This window comes from Atta colombica, unplaced genomic scaffold (genome assembly GCF_001594045.1).
Source record: "Atta colombica isolate Treedump-2 unplaced genomic scaffold, Acol1.0 scaffold126, whole genome shotgun sequence".
In the NCBI taxonomy this organism is placed as follows: Eukaryota; Metazoa; Arthropoda; class Insecta; order Hymenoptera; family Formicidae; genus Atta; species Atta colombica.
In genome coordinates, this window is record NW_017259213.1 from 2,962,526 (window position 1) to 2,984,881 (window position 22,356).

At 31.1% G+C, this 22,356-nt stretch overlaps 1 protein-coding gene across 10 annotated transcripts in view; it reads left to right on the forward strand.

Annotated features, from left to right (window-relative positions):
• Positions 1–22,356, forward strand: part of LOC108695203 (dystrophin, isoforms A/C/F/G/H) — a 469,808-nt gene that overhangs the window by 296,200 nt on the left and 151,252 nt on the right. The window lies entirely within an intron of this gene.

Here is a 22,356-nt window from a genome sequence, read left to right on the forward strand (position 1 = left end):
CTCCACAGTAACGCTCCGTAATAGTAAAATAAGACGAACTCTTCAATACTAAACTTTTAAAGTGTAACTTTTAATTAGTGGTTGAATCCTTCATTTCTTCGCCTCAGTTTCATTTGAGCTAGAAACTTACAAAGAGAATTTCTAATTATATAAATTATGTTATCACAACTTTATAACACTAAAAGTGTTATAAACATATCAGGCGTTACTCATTAAATTTTTACTTATTTTTTTACATACTTATATGAAGTAATACAAGTAATACAACTATATATGTCTTTTTAAGATATTGATACATAATATTATTGATTTTTAATTATTCTAGTTAAAAATTAAGATATTTATTAAAATTATTGATACTTTTATTATTTAATTTTTTAGTAATAATTTTATCATTTAATTCTTTTTAACGCCGTTTTTAATATTTAGTAGTTTCATCATAATTTTATTTATAATTTATATTTTGCTGCATATTCAGTTATTATCTCTGTATTTCAAGTTTAGGTGTGGCATGGAACTATTGTCATAATATTTTATAGTGATAGAAGATAGAAAGGGGAATATTTTTTTTAAGGTCACATCATTTTTTTGCACGATATTTTTCTATTGATGACTTCTTTTCGAAGCTCGAATCCTATAAAACCATTCGCCCACATACACTGATATAAAGAGCTCTCGCGTTATCGTCCTGTCGTTTCGGTCATGATGCAGACCTTAATTAAAGTTTCGCAACCGATTGCACCAAGAGAGCGCGACGAGAGTAATCAACGATCGCCCACGCAATCACTGATCGCTTCGAAGCCAAACTTCGGCATGCTTCACCGCGTAATGGAACTATTCATTGATCTATAATGTCCACTATCAAACTTTTCGACATTTTGTATTTTTAACCATTTAATTTTTATCCTCCTTTCCGCAGAGTGATGACTGATTCGTACAATTATTTAGGCTCATGAATCCATAGATTTGAATTTATCACATTGTTTTTATAAATGATAGCGGCATGAATAATCGAAAAAAAGTGCAAACAAAAAATAATCTGATTTGAAAAAAAAAAAATAAATTGAAATGTAGATATGTTCAAAATTTATATTTTTATCATAATTTCGAATAGCCATTTATTTTTTATATTCACGTCGATTTGCTTAACGTGAAATTTATATTGCTTATATAAGAATATTTCAAAATTATAGAAAATTTTTTCTTTGGAAATTTATGCAAAGAGGAAATTAGTTTTTTATTACGTTATAAAAAAAGAAGAAATGTTTGATAATAAATGCCTCGCTTGTTTAATTCGTATTCTGCGATTGCAAAGTTGTATAATTCGTCGGAACATGAAATATGTTTGGAATAGCAATGACAATTGAGGTCGCCGGAGGCAAATTTCGACGGATATGGTTCGATGCATATAATAGAATCATCCATGGATCGATGGTAGTGGATGAAGTTTCGGTTGCTTTATCACATTTAACTTTCGTCTTGTATATAGCTGTAGGTTAATTTAGCACTTTCCGTTTCGTTAAAATTGATAGAGAATGCAGATATGTGATAAAGCCATGATTAAATTATTTTTAACATTTTTAGATTATTTCTGTTTCTTCTTCATATACAATATTGAGTTGTAATTACTTAATCGATATATTTTTTAATGTAGATGTAATTTGTATAAAATATTATATATAAAAAGTACCTATTAAATAATTTGTATTAAATTATAAAAATGTATTTATTTAATGTTTATTGAATTTTTTATTAAACTCTTGACAAGAAATATATTTTATAATAAAACGTAGCTTTTAATTTCATTAATTAAATATTAAATATTATATATAATTTAGTTAAAAATTAAAAATTTATAAATTTTTTTCTCGCTGGAACAGATAATTGTATACAATAATTTAACTTTTGATTGATTGAGACATTTGAGGAAATTCATTATTTTTATCATTTCGAATGAATAGGAGAATAAATTTACATTTATTAAAATAATTTTTTTATGAAAATTATCTCTATAAATATTCGCACTTATGTTATGATTATGTTTTTTTTGTATCGCGTCGAAAAATTTAACTTTTACGTATTAATTTTATGGATTTTTAAAAATAGTCAATAGAATTTTAAAAATAGTCACGTATTTTTTATATAATATATTGAAACTCAAACCAAAACCACTTTTGTTCCGTTATTCGAAGGGTGTTTCTGAATACTATCAAATAATACTTGAATGTATCTTATATCGCATCTTAGAAAAAGATATCATGTATCTATACCGCTATATTTATTTGTGAGACAATAAGGTTATTGTTGTACCTCTTAAACAAGGTATTCTTTGACGATTTAATATCGGCTCTTTTGCTTCTCATGTTAATGACAGCTATTCTTGATAATTTAATTATGAAGTTGAAGTAAGAACTGGCTATTAAATCAAATTTCTTAAAGTCACTGTAGAATAATTGAAAATTGTTAGGACTTATAAACCATTTTTTATATTTATATACATTTTTATTATTCTGTATAATATGATAATACGATTAATTTCAAATTTATGCAATTTTTATTTATGCATTATATGTCTAAATCTTTTGGAGTGAAATTTCATTTCTAAAAGAGTTAAAATATTGTCACTATTAATAAGGAAAAATATTTACACTCTTGAATAAGAGTGGTAGATTTTTATTCTTTTTTGGAATTTCATTCCAAAAAAAAGAAATCTCACTTCTTTTTTGCATTGAATTCCATTTCAATAGTATGAAATTTTTTACTCCTTGCAAATATTTTCACTTTTTTTCAATAGTGGCAGCATTTTTATTTTTTTGAAATGAGATTTCACTCCAAGAAATTTAGAGATATATGTTACAATTTTCTATACAGTATGTAGTATTTATATAAATTATATAAAAATGAACAATAATAAAAATGTTAAAAACTTTTAATTTTTTAATGTTTTTATAAAGTGAAATAATTATCTTAATTCCTCAGATAATTTCATTGAAATCGTCTCATTTATTGGGTGAACGTTCGTTTAGTGGGTCTTTTAATACTTCTACTGTTCATTCAGACTTGAATTACGTTAATGGATGACGTCTAAGAGATTGAACGCGTAAGGACAGAAGATCATTCAAGAACAATTACACTCAGTAGGAGGACTCTCTCTAATGAAATTAACTCGTCTTCGATAATTAATTAGTGTCCGTCACAGTAGCCTTCTTCGTCGACCTTAAATGATCACTATGCATTTTGCATGGTGAGTTTATGAGTTTTTGCTCTGAAATCTTGTGTTAATTTTGCATAAATCGCTTATTTGAATCGGTACATTTAGCATTTTTGCATACGAATTTAACATAAAGTACAATAGTTAATCGTAATTTAATGCGAAAACGTTACCTATGACTTTTAATGTATCTCACAAAAGAGACTGAGAAAGTCTCGTGTAAAGATTCGCGCAAATTAGTCTATTTTACATTCTACACTGCACTCTGCAAATCTTGATACATACTTTATAATATGAAAGAAGCAATTTATAACACGTTATTCTTTTTACATACAATGTACTTTTCGGTCATATATTATTACCTCCGTAAAAATTTTATAACGAGATATGAGGTAATCCGCGACAAGACTACAAAGTTAACGTCGAAAATTAGAGTAGAAACAGAATAAATTTTTAAAGCAAATTGAGTTCCAGAAAATGTCAATTTTGTCGTGAATTTTCCGCTTGCCTCAGATTTAAAAGCGAATAGTATTAGCAAATAACGATTTAATGGCACCCATGTGTAAAAATCGCAGTTATCAGACTTATTTATGGATCTATGGATTAACTTATGCTTGTGGCTTATTAATGATAAATATTAAATGAAATCTTAAATTAATAACTTACGTAATTTCTGTAATGATTATTTTTTTCTTTTGACAAGATAAGAAGATTCTTAATAAAAATATTATATTTTTACCGCACTAATAGAAAAAAAAGAATTAATTAATTTTTATATGAAATTTTTTTTTAATAATTATATGCTTTATTTCCTTATTGATATCAATTATTAATTTAAATTAATACAAATTAGGAAAATATGAATATAAAAAGAAGAAAATCTATATTCAGATTATGTCTTGATGTGTCAAATAATTATATTTAAATTAGAATATTTTACATTGTGTGAAGAAAAGATTATTTTTCATATGCAATAATTATCTATAATCATACATATATATTGAACATTTTTTTCCAAAAATAAAATTAATATATTTTGAAAATATTAATACAAATCAATATTCCAATAGTTGGAAGATGTAGCTGCAGCTTCATTTCGTATGTGGTCGTAAAGTAACAGTTTAACAACACACATGGATACGCATAATCGCAAGCGTTGTCGATTCGCGGTATAAATATAATGTCCGCGGTGCGCAAACATACACCGCTGTCACATCTCATTGATGCTAATAGAAAGACAAGAGTGGCAGTGGTACTAGTACAGAAAGAACAAGATCGAGGAAGTGGTCACGGAATCTTGATTCTTACCACGATATGCCGGATCTCGGAGGAAAAGGGAAAAGATCTCGGGGACAGGTTTAGCCGACCTATTATGGATCTTCGTTCTCTCGGACACGATACTCTTCCTGTACCGCAACAACCGCAATGTATGGTTTCATAATCTTAAAAAACCGTTCTAGAGACTAACAGTATATAAACCTGAATTTATAAAGCATTATTAATTTCCATTTTTTTCTTTTCATTTATTGCGAAAGGTTATCGTACTTTGAATAAAGTGTTCCTGAGAAGAACCCTACCGAATTGATTTAAAATATTATTATTTATTATTGTATTTAATACAACTAAATTTATTTGCGTTAGAGTATATACATTAATATAAAAAACAAAAAATTACAATTATGAAATTGAATTTTTGCGTTTATGTTTACACGGTAGATTAGCGTATTTTTTTTTTAATTGACTTCTCAGCAATAATTATATTAAATATTATTATTGTAATCGTCGTTTTATAGCAGTAAATACTTGCTTACACATTTCATATTTGTCACTCCGATTTTGGGTGAGAAAACGCAAGCGCTGTGCAATCAGGGGGTGGCGAGGCATAACACGGGGGGCGATGATGTATTAATACCATTATCGCTCGATGATCACCTGCGCCCCAAACTAACCCAGCAGCGCTCGCTTATTAAAGGACACGTCGCGACGCTTTCCGAACGGTTCGTTTAATCATTCGCTGGTTATCGATCCATATTTCTATAATCGAGCTAATACAGTATAACAACGTTTATTTCGATTTTTTCGAAGTTTTAATATCGCGTAATAGTTACGATGAAATATTTCTTACGTAACATTGATTACGGATGAAATGTAATACGATCGCTTTTGCTTGTCATAGTTATCGCGAAGTTGAATTCATCTGGTTTGAGATAGTCCGATATCTCGGAAAAGGAATACGACAGTTAGCGTAATCGACCAAGAGACATTTAAGCCTGTTTTTTCATTCGTCTTCTTACGTCTCTGACCGGCTTCCAACGTTATCTTCGCTTTTTAGCCCTTGCTTGATCATTTAAGACATATCGTAGAATCAATGTAAAAAGACGGTATTAAGTCGGAACTTTTTGTTGATGCGATGGCTCAGTAATTTTAGCGAATTTTTTTTTATATTCACGACAAAAGATAAAGTGACTGGAAAATCTTAAAAGTAACTGGCAAAATCCATAACATATAGCTTGATTCTGATATTATATTTACTAGAAAATTTTGCTTAACATTTTCAAAATTTATTTTCATAATATAAGTTACATAATATGATGAGATAAGAAGTAATTAGTATGCAGTTTACTTATATTTTTACTTTGCAATTTTTCTAGCCCTCTTGTTAGAACGAAATGAGAACGTTTTTAATAACTTGTTTAATAAAGATTTTAATTTTTACTAATATCTTTATATATAAATCTAACGATGCGATAAATTTATAAGAGACATAATACAATATTTACACAATTTATTAGTAAATTTAAATAACTATATCTTATTAATAAAAAGAATTTAGTAAAAAATTTGTTTCATCTTCTAATTATTTAAAGATGTTTGATATATTTTTACTATTTCATAGCGAATTATTTCAGCCGAATTTTTGGAATTTAGTTCGCTTACAATGATCGCTTATAGCTATTAAATGTGACGTGGGGATGGAGCTCCCATGTTTCTCTTCAGAATAAACGCAGTTCTGACAAACCTATCCTTACTCATCACTTGCTTCGCACACTCCTAACTGATTTCACAGTGGCGTGCTGTCGTCTGCTCATTGTGAGCGGGATAATTACGCCTCATTAACAAATAGCTTTCTTTGATGTGGAAATCACGTGCACATCGGGGAGAGCGATTGTACCATCGTTGGATCATCCGGGTGTAATGCGTATGATACGAATAAAGAATACGAGACAGTATATGAGGGTGAGACAGTAGCCAAAGGCAAAAGCAGAGAAAGAAAAGAACAAAAAGGAAAGAGAAGCGAGTCGACAGTGCGGTTGCAATGAACGCGATCGATATTTGCAGCATGCAGACTCTAACGCGTTCTCGTCTATTTGATTTGATTTTACTTTTTTTTAGAATGAGAGTGCTTGAGATACACTGAATATGTTCGATCGTTAGGATTCCTGAATTATTTCTTTAACTAGAAATTCCATTTCAATTCTTATTGAATTACGTATATTAATTAGCGAAAAAAAATTTCTATTTCGATATTAAATATTTTATTTTAAAAAATGTATTAGATTTTTTGGAAGCAAAAAATATAACATGATTACGTTATATATACAATAAAGACTGCAATATTATTGTTATTTATTAAAAAAAAAAAAAAACTTATCAATTACAATTTTTATTTACAAAATTATTATTGCTTACTAATTAATTTTTTTTTTATTTAAATGCGGACAACTTTTCTCTGAATTAGTGTAATCTAATTATTCTACAATACTTGCGTTAATGCGGGATCGAATTTGTATAACGCTGTGCACATTTATAGTTTATTTGCTGCTCAAATAACATTTGTTGCGGTAGAACGTTCTAACAGCAAAAAAATTGTTAATAAACATGAGCACATATTTGTAATACAGTTTTATTTCTACAAGTTTTACAAATATATGCCACGCTTTCGCGTAAGTAAATATGTTCGCGAAACTTCTGCAGAAGTGGATGCGTGAAAGTAAACTACAGGAATATTTGATAATGTAAATGGAATATCTTCCCGATTATGATCGACGTCAGTAGACAAATATACTTTGGAAAGTAATATTCGCGTGTTCCATGCCTACATATACTAAGCATTCGCGTGTGTATGTCGCTTGTATTTGTAACGGTAACGGAACGCGCGGGATCCTCTGTTTTCGGGATGTAGGGAACATTATATGTAGGGAACAGAAATTTAATGCACAGTTTCTAAGCCGATCGAAATAGTACAGCTGCGTAAGGAAGCTGTATTCTCACGAACGATACTCTCGTACGCGAGTATACGTTTACATGAAGTACAGAATATTTTATTTAAAATCTCTCTTCATATATCGGAATTATTTCTTCGATGTTTTGTGAATTCCGTGCAGAAAAATTACATTAGGATGATGAACAATTGATACTCGATCATGTACATTTTATATTTTTATTTGTCTGACAAATCACACAAGCTATTAATCATCACGTTACTATCATTCGCGCTATCGTCTCTTTACGAAGTGTGATAATTTATTAATGGAATCTTGCACCACATTTCCTAAAGAGATATGCGCTACTGTTCTTTCTTCGGTAACTGCTAACAAATGTCAAACTCCATATATGCTTGGAACGCATAAATTATTCATCAGTGGTTACGCTCGGTCGCAGAGCGTCTAGACGACGCGCGTTAAGCATAATAGCACTTGGGCTGTTACTTTGCGGGCTAACCGGATATTAATATAATCATCGCGCTCCGCTTGATTCGTTAGCCAGATGGTCATGCAGACAGCTTGTCAGATAGTGCGTCTATATTAATCAAGATTTGATCTGGATACATCAACTATGCAAATACATTAACTTAAACATAGAATAAGAGTCATCTCGTGCCCGTATCATTTGCATACAAATGATTATGAGTTGAAATTAAAATGAATTCTGCACGTTAACTGAAAAGTAAAGCGTGAATTTTTCATTGTGGTCATTATTATTTAAAACTCTTTTCTGATCTCTCTCTATCATCTATAAGTTGAAATTAATTCGGGTTTCATTTGGAAGTTAAAATATTTTTTGAAGAATGTTAATTTTGAACAAAAATTCTGTAGAAATAACTTTTTTTTCGCGAGAAGAGATTGTCAAAGAATTCATAAATCCGCGTCTCGTTGACGCTTTCTCGTATACTATTTCGCTACTCAGCAACTCGGGAATTCAGAGATGGGAACCAGAAGGAAACTCATAACGCTCACGAATTTGTTAGTCCTGTAACCCTTTTATGCTGGTCGAGTAAAGTTGTCCGTCGTCTTTGTCCGTCTACGTCAGCTGTCTACCAGCCGTTTGTTTCGCACTAAATAAAAAGGACTCTTCTACTTGCGAGGAGAGTAGAACGATAATGCGCCGTGCAAGGGAAGACGATCGTTTGTTCTTCCGACAATGCCGCTGGATTCCTGCTTAGAGACAGGAAAAACGGGCCAGACATGCCATGTACACCAGCGCTTCCATACGCTCGAAAGAACCAACAGTGATGGCTCGTTACTGCCGGTACAGCTTGTGCATCGCGATCGATCATTAACTATTGGAAAAGCGATCAGTCGAAGGTGACGAGGTGGAGGTAGAGCACTCGCTTAATAACGCCATGCTTCTCAGGCCTCCTTCAATTTTCTACTTATTTCAATATCGCTTTTTCTCTATTTGTTTTCGTCGACTATGCGAAATGAAAAATGTCTAACGTTGCAGTAGTTTATGCAATACTTTTTCGCGTGTGACACATTTTAATTACCGCTTTCATAGATTTTTTATTGTATCAATCAAATTCTCTCTCTTTCTCTCTTGACTTATTTTTTTAGCGTAGCTTAATAAATTAATTATTACATAATTATAGAATTATTATCAATACTCAAACTTCAATGTAGAAAAAGATGCTTTGCAACTTCTGGCTAATGATCAAACCTTGTAGATCAGCTAAAAATTATGAAGACTGCAGTTAACACGCTGTTCTTCCTCAGACGAAAGAGGTATCGCGTGTGCAAGCAGGAATTTTTTCCGATATTTTTCCGGAAAAAGGTTCAATATCACAGTACGCACATATTTACAGCTTAGGGGTAGATTTTACAATTGCCTGTGGGGAACCCCTTTTTTATTTCATATGTTGGAATTATGTTGCTGTTTGAATTCTTTTAACTTTACCGCGATTATCTCGTCCCCTGCGTTCATTCTCACTTACAAAGATCTCTCGATCATTGCGAAGTTCCAAGCTTGAATTTGTAGAAAGTTTTGAAACTTGAGCTTTAATTCTCAATTTTCAGATATAATTAACTATTTAATGATTGTTAAAATAATTTACTCCGAAAGTAATTATGAAATGTTACTTTAAATATTATATATAAAATGAGTAAATTATTAACTTTAGTTCCTACAAAAATATTCATAAAAGATTGTTAATTTTAAACATAGAGAACATCGATTTTTATAATGAACACAATATAACTCTTTTGATATAACAAGCTATAATGAGAAGAAGTTTCACGTTTAGTTTTAGTGTTTGCTCGTTTTCTAATGCCATGTCCATTAATTTGACAAGCATAACGATTAAATCCGTTACACGCGTGACAATCGTAATCAGAAGTTGATTTCTATCTGTGGAGATTTGCGACGGCTTTCATGCGAGCCAAATGGTGGGAGTCGGGACAGGCGAAAGACTGTTCCCCCGAGACGAAAAATTTCTTACTTTTGCGAGAAGCGAGGATTTATACGACGCAAAGGTACTTGTGTCACTTTAAAACAAATTAATTGACTCCATAAACTTTCGCTATTTAGTGTAAATAATCATAAAGTTATACTATATCAAATGCAATGAAATATAATTATATAACTTGTTTTAATAGGATAACTACAAATAAAATTCAATGAAAATGTGCTTTACGCAATTTATCGTATAAATCTTCCTGAGATAAAACAAATTCAGCGCTTATCATAATGAAAATCTGATCTGAGAAAAACCAAAAATATTCTTAATTAACTATGATGAAGTTTTTTTATCCTGTACCAATGTAAAATACAACGAACGAGAAGGGATACTAGAATTGAATATTATATAGAATTCCTTTCTGAATAGATGTTTCTCATTGTCCTATCGCGATTAATTCGACAGGCACCTCGCTTGAATCGTAACTCAGACGCGACAACCGTGCATAGTCGGATCCTGATTTGTATCTGCCGTGATCTGTGACGATCCCAAGAGGGAAGAAAGAACTGTAGGAGAACAACGAGCGAGTGAATGCGGTTGAGTGTCTCGGAATGAGAGGTAGAGGAACCCCGTCGTCAATTGGAGTCCCACGAGAAATCACAGTGGGCAGAAATACATGGGGGGGCTCGTCAACTACTAGCTGTTGAACACGTAATTCCTGGATGAATAGCCGTGACAAAACCGTAAACGACCGTAATTGCGTTCCGTGAGGTCGTCGCATTCCGTGTCGATCGGCGAACCGCGAGGTCGAACCACCCTGTATGAAAGACTACAATGTTTCGTGATATCAACGCGCTTCGTATCTCCATTATGGTATCCTTAATCACGTTGCAACCACGAATATTTAATATGACATACTTTTTAACGCTAGGAATTTTTGCGTTACAACCAAGATTATTTTAACATTGATATAAAAAGTGATTCGTCCAATTTCATAATTGCTCAATATAATCCGAATTAATGTTTTTCAAATATTAGTAATTAATAGATAGTAATTATAAAAATTTTTTACAATCCGTAATGAAAAGAAGAAAATATTCGAGTAAATATATTTGTAAATATATTTGTTATGAATTAAAATTATTTTTAATATTAAAATTTAGAAAAATTTTTGAGCAAAAAAATGAGAGCAAAATGAGAAAATTAAAAATTTGCATATTTACATTTTTTAACAGCGCTTTTTTCTTTTTTTTATCATAAATTAAGACAATCGATTGGAGAAGTGAAAAACACATTCAATTAAATTTAGTACATATCATAAATTTTGCACTCGTTGTCCGCCTCAGACAATTATTGACGATTTTCCTTTTCCAATTGCGAGAGCGGTTATAGCCAACGTAATATATCTTTGTTCTCTTTTTAGATCTTTCTTTTCTCGCTTTTCTATATGGCATAGATATAACATGTCCTACATGTGTATGTGTAGTATTGTAAATTTATCATCGGCACCGCTTGTGCTCTGTTTTAGAATTCCGCGGAAACATCAAATGTCTGAGATAATCGCACTTGATTTATAAAAATCCGGAAATGTCCAATCTTTCTTCTGTACAACTGTAGGTAAAAATCAATTAATTATCTTGAAGTGACTTGCAGTAAAATGTAGCCTTAATCAAATGCCATCTGAAAGAGAATCCAGGCCACATGTCTCCATGGCGTGAAAAGAACCGACAGAAATGTCACCGAGTTTATCGCAACAAATGGGGTTATGCAATTTTGTCCGTTTATAGAGATTATAGTCGTGCTGCACCTGCTTCCGTACGCGGTAAATCACGGGCGACCTTTATGCATATATCGATGTACGCGAACGATTTAACGTCGCTGTAACATTTAATACGCCAGCAAATACGCGCGCGGAAGCGAGCGTTTACGCGTCATACACCTGTTACGAAACAATGATATATTTATAAGAGAAGAGAAAGAAAGAAAAAAGCCGATTATTATTGTGCGATATTTAAACTAGTATTGTTAGTGAGAACTTAAAATGCCTCGAGAAATATCTCATAATATAGAGATAATTGATCTAAATATATCTTCCTGCTTGTTTCATGTCAGATAAATGCATTTATGTAAGGATTGTACATGGGCTATAGAATTGGTTTCAAATATAATTTTATAATATTTTATTTTTTCAAATTACAAATTATTTTAAGAATTATCTGTTTTAATAATTATCTGTTTGTCTTTGAATTTTTTCAAGGATTCATGATCTTCATTTATGTATGTCTAAATGTACGTGTCAATACATTCATTTACAGAATGTTTGATATGTTCATAGATTTTAAGAGATATTTCTAACTATAATTTTCTAACAATTTTATTCTTTACGTTACCGTAAGTATGCTAACTTGAAAGTCAAATTCAATTTCATGTAAAACCAAATACATATTCAAGCCTTCCTTTTATTTTGAAGTGTTTAATATATTTTTGAAACAATTTTCACGCATTAGTAGTACATGTTAATGAAATCTATATACACATTACATTCCATTATACATATATTATTCGTCAGGCAGCGACTACATATCTCGATAACCAACAAGAGTCTTCTATTTATTAGATCCTGAATATATTATTTCGTTTTTGAATTCGAGGCTAAAATAAATTGGTCCATGATCGCCCTTATCATAAAACTGTTATTATATCTTGTGTCATTTTACTAACAACGATCATTGCTTGAAGCAGCATTTGTTTCACGCATTCGAGAATCAGTCAAATTGTTTTGCGCAGAACGCAGAAAGGATTCAGATTTTCCGCCCACTGCGGGCCCTCTCGGCCCACGCTATCTTTGTTCGAAGAGATATATGCGAAGTTTCAATACGTATTGTAATGTATAATATGTGAGGGAACAATACTTTTCGAGAATAGATTGATATGTGATATTATAAAGAATGCGAATGGAATATTTTCCTTGAACAAACGAATCCAATAATTATGTAATTACTGTGAAGAATGAGTAAGATTTTGAAAATTTATACTAGATTAATGACTCTTATATCGAAATTGAGAAAGCTAAGTGCTAGCATGATTTTATATGATAAGAATAATTTACATTGTGATTTCTTTTTTATGCAGTATAAAATCGTTTATGTTAATCGTTGGAATACGTTTTCTTTACAAAATTCAATCATTTCTCAAATTTAATCATTTCTTATATAATGTACTGCTTTTATTTATAACATTTGAGTCAATTCTGCTACATTAAAAAATTAACTTTTAATAAATTTGTTTAAATAATACTAAATAAATATTTACTAAACATGTATTTATTTGGTATATTACCTTGAAAATCATTTTTTCATTGAATAAAAGTTTATTTACTACAAGTAAAGTTTAATTAATACTGTTCAAATAAATACTTATTAAATTTTAATAAATTTTTTCAGTAATAAATATCACTGAAGTATATGAAAGGAACAAGGGATGTCTAATGCATTGAACATACTCGTCCTATTTGTTAATCAGACGGCTTACTTTTAAAATGCGCATGCTGCAAATGCATTTCATTCGAGTAAAATATATATACACTCTTCATAGGCGAGTACCTATCTCCCGGTGTTGTACTGTAGAAATAAATAGTATCGACAGCGTCGTCTGTTTTGTTACAAATGTGCAATGTAATACATGCGAGCCATATGTTTCCCACAACTTGCGAAGGGCAAAGTGACGATCAGTACAGAAATATGACGCGCAGCAAAAAAGAAAGACTGACCTCGTTCGAAATATCGCGCTTTAATTTTTTTAAATTAAAAAATGTCTTTAATTAAAAAAAATTTTCGATTTATCATCGACGATACCGAGCAAAATGTATTTCGACGATACATGGGCGCCGGTATAAACAATTTATTTGACAAACTTCATCGATATTTGCACACATTTAAGCGAGGAAACACGTGTGCTCGAGTATACAAGCGCGTATTGTGTCATACCGATCGCTAAAATAAAGTACGCGGACGCACTAGAACTCGTGGTAGTCACGGATGCAGTTTTATTTATTTGTACAATGTGTGGCTGTTTGTATGTGTATATACATATATGTGTACGTACATAGGAATGACCATGTATAAACGGATGTAAATCGAGGAACAAAAATCTCCGACGAGAGAGTTTTGGGAACTCGTAGCATTGAAGCTCACTTATTTGCATAAAAATTGATTTAGACTCGGTCACCCGAATAAAAAAGGATACGGAAGTATATAGATATTCCCAGATCCGTCACGGGAATCTCTTTTATACTAGAACGATATTCTCTTTTATATGTTTTATATGTTTTTATATTAATTTAATATCTTTTGTGTGTGTATTGATTCAATTAATATCTTATTTCTAGGCACACTAATTTATCTGATTAATACTGGCATGCGTTATAAATTTATTTGATTAATGACATGCCTGAAATTAGAAGAGGAAAAAAATTTATTCGCTTGGACATTGATTAATTATTTTACTCACGACAAATCTGTTCACATCAATGTTCTTCAAGATACTACAGTAAATAAGGCATACTAAAGGTCCAATCGACACGCGTAATTAATAGAATGCACGATTATATCTATTATCATAAGTATATGGTTGACGATGTTAATACGGGTCCATCAATATTCACTATTGCGTAACGAATGTATTGTGAATACATATATTGACTATTAATTCGTGGTAACCCATAATACTCATTTACTGAATAATTTTGTTAAATTATAATGATATATATATATACAGTTATGAATTGGTATTATGATCAATTCTTCTGTGCTTGTTCATTGGCTATCAATGCGTTTTCAAATTATGAATGTGAAAACATTCACACACACACTACTCGTAGCGTGTCGTTACAATGATCGTACGCGAGTTCATTACTGATTATTACGTATAGAAAACTGCATTCGCAACGAACACATAAAATGCACAAACGTGCGTTACAATCGCGAACGCTGCAGTTATCGTTAAATTAGGGCTTAAAAGGTTATTAAAAGCATGTTAATGATTTTGAAGTAAATTGGCCAAAGAGGAAATAAGAGATAAATAAATATATATAGCTTTATTATTAACGGACTAACAGTACAATATTATTTTTGAGAGAGAGTGATGTAAACAAATATCATTTTATCTTTGAAAATTTTTTATAATAATTATTTTTATTAAAGATACTTTGTTTAATATAATTTTTTGTTCTATCAAATTGTATAGATCATAAATTCATAATTTAATTGTAAATTAAAATACTTTTGATATATAAGATTACAACAACTGAAAAACGAAAAAAAACTAAAAAATTGAATATAAGGTATATAGAGAAATATATGTATCGAACTCTGTAGAAACTTTATATAGAAACTTTGCTTCGCGAATGTCGTCAGCCTTGGTGAAAATTTTTCCTTGTCGGAATAAATTTGAAACACAAAGGAAGACATACGAGCGGTGCGTAAATCATTTTGTGATCATTTTGGAAAGAGAAAACTAGAGATAGCGAAAAAGAGAGAGAAAGAAAAAGAGGAAGAGAAAAAGATGGGTAGATTGAATAGTTAAGAAACGAACGCGAGAGTGATGTTGATACCAGAAGAACAAGCGTTGCCGTCCGAAATGTTTTGAGACCATAAAACTGAGAAAATCGTGGCTGTATGAGGCAACTGTAGTCGAGCCACTTCTTAAGTCGCGGTGATCGCGAACACTTCAGCTCCGCTTGGCTATGAAATCGTCCTGGCGAACCTCGCTTCTCAGCTAAGAGCAAGCGCATTGTAAGTTAATGCATACGTAAAGCTCCCAGGCCAAACCAAACACAAGAGAAAATGGAAGATGAACGAGGAAAGTGAGTGAATTAAGATGTTACGCCATTCACTTCGGCTTTCCGCTAAAATTAATGTTTCCGTCGGTTGAAACTTCATTTTCTTCGTGCCATAGTAAGACGGTGGCTCAAGTATACCGAGTCGCCTGTTATACAGGTGACAGCTACTTTAACAGTTATGTACTTCTATCAAGAAAATTTCTGTTCTTTTTTTCATTGCTTTTTTGAATCGATCAACCTAACTCGCGATATAATATTAATAATTTATTACAGTCATACATATTTATACTGAAATAATTTTGTAATATTTATCATATTTTACATAAATATGAATCTAAATATTAAAACGCGAAGCGACGTTTTCAAGAATATAACATTTTCAGTTTCTGTCTTGAGCATTCTGTCTTCCATATGTTCTTGGATATTACTATTTTCTGACAGTTGAAGAATTACCACTAGTGGAACTCAATTTTATGTCGAGAATAAGAGAGCGCAAACTAATGCATGCGTGCGAACCGCGATTCTGCTTTGTACAAATGCCGCTTGTAACGCGGCACGAAGTAATTCTGTGAAGGAAGGTGAAGAATGAACGGGGAATTGAGTGAATAAAGGTGTTACATCATATTTCTTAGTTATTCACAAAAACGTTCCATAACGCCTGAATAATCTGTCATTTTCTTTGGTTTTTGTTATGAAAAGAAAATGGTTTCATATATATATATATATATATATATGTATATATATATACAATCGAATTCTTATGCAATCCTTGACGCTAGTCTCTATAAAAACTATACAATTGATATGCATAAAGTTTTGTCTCTAGACAACAAAGTTTCCAATTTTATAAAATCAGTTTATCACGGCGCAAAATCGATTAAAAATATATATCTCAGAGTATAGAACTTATTTATAGAAATTCTTTTAACGGTTCTTATTTTTTGCGAAACTTGGAACATTAATACTTGTAGCTTTTAATGAATCACATAACATTTTCTTGGTGTTTTAATAATCAAGTTCTGGACATCAACGTAATGAACATAGCGAATGCACATACCGCAACGTCGCTTAAATTTTTCTCGCACATTGAAGTGGTATTCCCAAGTCGCATCTCGAAGCTGCTCGCAACCCTCGCATAATATGCATGCATAATGACTCCCCTAGCATGTCCTCGCGAGAAACTGTCCATTAGCTGTGCTTCAGCCATTCCCCAAGTTTCCGCAACGAGGCGTTCGGGACGAAGTGACGTAATGAGGTAATACTTAAATTGCGTCCACGTGCCGCGTGACAGTATCGACAGACAGGACCTTTGGCATAGAAAGCCATCAGTCGGACGGGCAGAACTAGGCCGCAAACAATAGCGATGCCTCTCGTTAACGACGAGACGCCGTCCCGCCGGCGTCGCCTGCGACATCATCTGGCGCAGTCCAGTCAGGATTCTATGGCAGCCTCGTGCGAGTGAGTTCCAGTAAAACCAGTCGTCGCGATTATCCGGAGCATCCCGCAGAATAAGTGCGATGAGTCGTCAAAATGTATTCCGAGAACAATTTTGAAGAATTACTATTTGTAATAATTATTGCAATTATTGAATATCTCGCGTCAGATTGTGAAAAACGTGAAAAATAAGAATGTGCGTGTGATAGTGTATTGCAGTTGTTCGCCAAATCTGTAAAGATAGAAAGATAATTCTAATTGGAAAGCGAATAGCAAGTTTTTAGGGAAGTACAGCTGAAATTTAAGCCTCAAGAGACGAAGTAACGAGTCATTTGGATGTAGGAAGGTTGAAAGATTGAGTTAGAATATAATATTACGAATATAATATTACTATGGTATTACGAAATTGATACATAGACTGAATGTTTTAAATAATATCTATTATTATTTAATAATATCTAGTATTCTGCATGCTCTCGGAAAGGTGTGTTTCTGTATTTATACTAATTTTTTTTTAATAATGTTAAATTTATAGAAAATTAAATTCATTAGAACAAAACATATTAAGCTGAATTAGAATCAAGTAAACAAGCGTGAACGAATGGACAAACACGAATGGACAATTTATTTTAATGAATATTTTAGACGCCGTTCGCATTCATTAAAGCAAGCTCATTTGTTTTTATTCACGCTTGATTAGTTAGTCTGGATCTTAAGAGAGACAATTATCTTTAAAATGTGAATTTTTAATAATTATTTATACTCATTAGAACTCGTTAGAACTCGTTAGAAAATCAATCGCAGATGTTGAATTCTAGCTCATTTATATATATTTAAAATATATTTAAATTATTAGAGTTTTTATGTTATGACTCAAAATCTATTAATATTATTTTGAAAAATGGTTGATACATATTCACAGGAAAAATAAAATTTATTAGATTTGTGTTCAAGGATTAAATTATTTAAGTCTCGCGTAATGAGAGCTTAATATGCGTAAAATTAATTACAAAAACGCGGAAAGAAAGCTCTTGGTTGAATTAAAAACTAAATAATTAACTACTAAGACTAAATAATTAACTATTTGCAGTCGTTTGATAAATAAATAATATATAATTTTCATCTTTTAAGTAACATAATTGAGAGCAAACAATTAAGTATAAAAATTGATGCAAAGTATATACGATGATGTAGAAACATAATTAATTTTATTCAAACATGTGTAGAATATTGTAGAGTTTAAATAATGTTTAAGTATGAATGTAGCAAATGTAATAAAATTTCAGAAATTTAATGAATTAATATGAATTCAATTGTCATCAAGAAATAATAAATTAATTAGATAAATTCAACATGTTCTATGAAATTGTATATTTTTAATAGCACATTAAAACATTTGCTAAAGTTTTTAGGAAAATAAAGTATTTTCAAGTGCAAAGATAATTTAAATTTTTATAATATAATATACAATTAGTCAAACTTATACAATTAGTCAAACGCGATAAATTAATTTTCTACAGTTAGATACGTTCGTTTTGAGACCGCATAATCGTGGTTTTTCATACAATGAAGGTATTTGCAATCCGAGAAATTATCGAACAGTGAAATAATGCTATCCGCTAAGTAATAGAGCTCCAAAGGTAGGTTTTCTTCGGCACATAACTACGTAGTGTAGCAAACTATTAAGGTATTCCAGGCAAGTGCACCGCGCCGCGTGCTCTAATTAATGGCATCCCATGCGCGGCTACCGATTATCTCGCCGTGTATAATCTCACCCGACCGAGACGCGACGGTTTTAGACGTCCATGGGTTTGAGCGGGATTAGAGGCAACATCGATAATCGATTAAGTTTAAGTGCTTCCCACGCCATGGCGACTTGTGTAATAACGTATGATTCTTCGCAGACGATCGTCACGTGCTTAAGCACCGCTATCAGAGAAACTTGAGGAACCAGTTATTGCCGCTAGAAACTATCTTTGCGACGCTAAGTTGGAAACTTTTTGTTGCTTTTAAAATAGCGTTGAGAATAAAATGCATTTGAATTCATCAACTTAACTGTACAGGAATTTTTTAAAATGAAGTTTTTAATAGAAAACTTACATCGAAGTTATTATATAGGTATGAATTTTTAATTTTGAATATTAAATATCTTGGTAATAAGTTCTTAGACCGATATTTTAAATTAAAAAAAATTATCGATATTATCGATATTTGCTCGTGCAATATAAAATATCCACATACAGTATTTTGATAATAACGCGCTTCAAGTTTTTATTTTCTTTTCTTATTCTTACGTGAGGTTGCTTGTAAATATGTCGGAGTTGTTCTCTTCTCTTCTGTTATAAGAATCTTCCCATTAATTCGACGGATCGATCCATCTCACTTCGCGTGTTAGGAAACTATAAGCTTGGCGTCTAAGTACATTTACAAGACCAAAGCACTCAGTATACTTCTTTTCTCCCTCGATCTTTTACTGCCACGAAGTCGTTATTGTAAGTTGCTTGTAACGGCCCCGACGAATTCTTCCTTGTTTCAGCAGAATGATATTCGTTTTCCCAATTTCCGTACTGCTCTTATCGCTTACTGACCAAAAGCTGTTTTCCTGAAAGTCTTTTTTTATTTTCATGTTATTTCGAGTACTTTTCTTAACGGTACAAGTAGCATTACCCCAAAATGTACATTCCATAATATAAGTTACAGAAAGAAACAATTTTCGACAAACGAGAAAGACATTTTAATGTTTTACAATATAATATTATCATTCCGAAAATATTTATTTAATAAAATTAGCAATATTTATCGACAATATATATTCAATTTCAACATAGAAATGATTGGAGGTAACGTAGTTAAATAGAGGACATTGAACTTTCATATTTATCCGCAAATTATTTGTAATTCTAGTATTCCAGATTTAAGCGATCGATAGTGTTAGCTGCTGATAATTTAGTAAACGCAAAAATTGATTTCTTTCAAATTTTTATGAACTTAAAATAGCGACATTTCCTTTTCACATTTTCTTTTTGAATTGTTTCGCAATTGTTTCGAACGTCTCAGCAATACAATATTTTTCTATAACAAAAATTAAACTAGTCAAAGCGAGCCAATCTTGATTCAGTTAGTTGGATGTATTTTGTATTTTTTATTTTCTTGATTTCTGCCTTGGGGACACGTCTCATTCGAGTCCGACAATGGTCCTTAGTTTGATGATTGCTTTACTTGAGAATAAATCAACTGAATCCATCTAATATAGTTTCCGTCTAATATAGTTATTCTTTTTCATTTTACAATCCAATACTTTCCTAAATTTATAGCCTTTACAAATGCGGCCAGTTTACGTTTTATCAAATCAGCATATAAATTTGTGTATTACTTATTTTGCAGATATAGCAGATTTTCGTTTCTGAATAAAAGATTATTTTAATATCACATTATTCTTGCATTGTACGACATAAAAAACAGGATGATAATATAGACAATAATGACGATGACTTGCTTGTATAATACAAACGTAATTAAGAGAGGTCAACGACCAGTAACGAGTAATGTCGATGTAAATTAGAATGAAATAATTTTTATTTTTATTTTGTTATAACAATTCCAACAAATACTGAACTTTTTAATAACATAGTCTTCATCAGTGAAATTACAAAATATGTTTAATTTTATTTTAACATTTTTATAATTATATAAAAATATAAGGAGATATAAATATAAGGAAAAAGTCATGTACATTATATATCAAACGTAATAAAAATAAATTTAAAAAATTATTTTTATTTCATATACGATGTACATTGTTGTTCCTCTTATATTTATATCTTTTAGTCTATTAGCTCAAACAATTTTGTATATTTTAATCATCATTGATAAAGTCGAAATGTTCGATATTTATTGAAATTGTTCCAAATATATGGAAATTATTTTATTGTAAACATTTTGTATCAATATTGCTCTTTTAATTATTATGTGATGATATAAATAACATTTAAAACTCAAAAGCTAAAATATTTCAATATTTAAAATTATATTTTATTATATTTAGAATTCGCTTTATCCTATTTAATGAAGTACACATTATACCAGTTTTAAACGATACATTAATTGAATAAGCTGTATAATGTATTATAAAGTATTTTTGTTGCGATACGAACGAAAAAAAATTTTTTAATTTTTAATGTGACGCAATGTCTGCGCGGCTGTTATTGTTAAATGTTTCATTTATTCCTTTTTCTCCTATTTTTCTTCTAATCTTCTATGATGCATTACGCACATGACATGGCTCGTTTTAATCTATAAATGTCATTCGCCTTCAAAGATGGTAACGGGGAAAAAATATTCGTGGCATATTTTCTAAGGCAGAAGAGCGACGTCTGGAACAGATTTTTCTGTAACGCCAAGAAATTGTTTTCATTTTCTTAAATGAAAACACGCATTCTTTCCGCGGTAACTGCAATCTCGACAAGTACCTACTCGCAAGATTTCTAAATTACGTTACGTCGTGTTCTCTCTCTTTCTCATCTTACGGAAAGTTATCTTTGTAGAATTAAAGTCTGGTATTTCTCTTTCTTATGAGAAAAATTCTTGTCGGGAAGTTACAGCATTTTGAAAAATATCAAAAACAAAATAAAAATCTGTTGTTTCGTTGCTGTTATTAAAGATTTAACTCTCTGGATCAATATTATTTTTGCTGAATATTTATATATCTCGTAACTTTAGGCAATTTAGCGTAATGCATACACTCGCGTAGAGCGAGAAACAATTTAACATTCCATCTACTACCTATAGCTTCAAAAGCGCAATGAATTTGTGCACGAAACAAAGGATTGACGTACTGCTTAAAAGCTGCGATTGTTGTTCCCGAAACGCAATGAGTGTAATTTAATGATACCCATTGCGTCATATAAAACGAGTAATTGGGAAGCAGTTTCGTGAAATCTATTTCTGATATATCTCTGATATATATTTTCACCTATTTGACGAGACATAATATTTATGACTTTTTTCTTAATGATACTATTCTATTAAAAGTAAGGTTTTTTGCTTGATTTTTTTTCCTTGAATTATTAAGCAGAAATTAATAACCGTCTTTAATTAAGAACATTTAAGGAGAGAATTTAAAGGAAAACTGTAACTTATCGAAACTTATAACTCGAAAATCATATATATTGCATATAAAACATATTGTAAACTTTACAT